Genomic DNA, 2,233 nt, shown 5'->3' on the forward strand with positions numbered 1-2,233 from the left:
ACACCAAGTCAAGGGTTAAGATCCCCTTACCGGTCATCTTTAAAAAAAAAAAAAAAAACCCTGCCATTTTCTCTGGTTAAGTTATATTCTGGGATCACATCCAGGCCCTGTCACTTAATAGCTTTGATTTCTTAATCTATAAAATGGCATTAGTAAGAGGATCTCTTCATAGTTGTCAAGGATTAAATTACAGACACTAAAAGGTTTAGCATAGTACCTAGTAGAGAGTCACTCATCAGTGTACCTTAGTCATAGGTATTATTTTTCTGGTTACCAGTTAACTCTATGTAACTCCATGTAGCAAAAGACAAGAAACTCTATCATGATATATATGCTCAGGGATTCATTGTATACATCTGTGTCTTATAGCCATGTCCTTACTTAGACCTGAGAAGTCATCACTGTATGCAGTAATAGCTTAATGAATGGGTAAGATCACACATTAATATTTAATACAGATACTTTCTCTTCCCCAATCTTAAGCCCCTCCCCTACATTTTGTTACTGGTTAATGAGGAGGTGTAGCAGTCGTGTCTATTTAACTATCTAATATTCATTTCTACCCACTTCCTTTTAACAGAATTCGACTTTTGTTTTGGATGGTGTTATGGGTCAAATTTTTCCCCTAGAATTTCATGTGTTGGAAACTTGATCTCCACTGTAACAATGTTAAGAGGGTGGGAAATTAGATTATGATATTTGAAGGGTGGGGCCTTTGAGAGGTGATTAGATCATGAGGACTATGCCCTTGTGAATGGATTAATCCATTCATGGAGTAATGAGTTAGCATGGGTGTGGCCTAGTTGCTTTATAAGGAGCACATGAGAGAGCTCTTCTACTTACGTAATATCCTGGTCACCACAGGACCCTGTAGAGAGTCACCACCCAAAAGAAGGCCCTCATTGGATGTGTTCCCTGAATTTTGGATTTAGCCTCCAAAACTGTAAGAAATAAATTTTATCATCTTAATATATTACCCAGTTTCAGGTATTCTGTTATAAGAAACAGAAAATGGACTAATAAAGATAGCAATGTGCCCAATTACATATACACATGTTCAAAGTCTTTAACAGCTAAAGATGGCCAAGTGACCAATTGCTGTCCAATGAAACATAAGAATCCATCAGGTAGGATTCCAGGAAAACTTTTAAAAAGGAGATAGACTTGTGTGGCATTGGGCCTTTGCTCTTTTCCTTTCTTCCTGCCTAGAACACGGTTGTGATGGCTTGGTGGTAGAAGAGGCATGTTTTAAACACAAAGACAGAAAACATATAATAAAGACAACAGAGTAGAATGATACAAAGAGCCTGGGTCCTGATGGCACCCTTGACCTGCCATACAATAGCTCCCTACTAATACATTCATGTTGCAGCAGAGAAAAAAAACAACACTTAGTTAAATCTACATAGTCAGATTTCTATAATTGCAGATAAATGCAATCCTACCTGATGTGCATGTATGGGGGAGGGAAGTACCATGGACTGGCTGTAACCAAGCATAAGGCAGGTCCACATTGAACACATTCTAAGAGGACTTTTTATTAAAAAGGCTTTCTTATAAGTTGGTACAACAAACAGTCTCTTTCATGGATGCTGAGAATAATAGAGTTACAGTAAGACTGCTATTCCCTATTCTCTACTGTAATTAAATAAATCTTAAGTAATTTCTAAAATTTCTAACATATTGTTTTCAGCACTATAGTGAGAAATAAATATGAATAAGTAGTGGCTCCTGCCCTCAAGAAGCTTATTATAGATGACTAGATAAATATACCCATACATATATACTACAAAGTGGAGTTAAATGCACATATAGGTAATAGGTATGGATGTAATGGATAGAGACATTGCATTTTGTTGTAGAGATCTGGAAAGCTTCATAGAGGAGGCCTTGGAGGATGGACAGGATTTCAGTAAGGCCTTGAAGGATGGACAGGATTTCAGTAGGTCAAAAGGTTAGGACACTATCAAGGAAGAGCATGGCATGGACAAGGGCATGAAGGTGAGAACATGCAAAGTACGATCTTAAAAGTTACTATCTACCATATGAACTACACTAACTTTTTCAGCTCCTGACAACTGTCAAAATATCATTTTAGATAATTTTGATCCCTCATTTACATTTTAATTCAGGCTTCTCTGACCCTTTTGTCACAGAAACATTTTATTTCTCGATTTAGTTCTAGCAATGAAGGTAGAAACTTGAAGCCATTGCAATTTGGGGGTATTAATGT

At 37.0% G+C, this 2,233-nt stretch overlaps 1 long non-coding RNA gene across 1 annotated transcript in view; it reads right to left on the reverse strand.

Annotated features, from left to right (window-relative positions):
• Positions 1–849: 849 nt before the first annotated feature.
• Positions 850–2,233, reverse strand: part of LOC103604763 — a 9,638-nt gene continuing 8,254 nt past the window's right edge. Inside the window, exon 3 of the long non-coding RNA XR_551743.1 lies at positions 850–941. This is a non-coding gene — a long non-coding RNA (uncharacterized LOC103604763). The remainder of the gene's footprint in view (positions 942–2,233) is intronic.

Source organism: Galeopterus variegatus, unplaced genomic scaffold (genome assembly GCF_000696425.1).
Source record: "Galeopterus variegatus unplaced genomic scaffold, G_variegatus-3.0.2 Scaffold5378, whole genome shotgun sequence".
Lineage (NCBI taxonomy): Eukaryota > Metazoa > Chordata > Mammalia > Dermoptera > Cynocephalidae > Galeopterus > Galeopterus variegatus.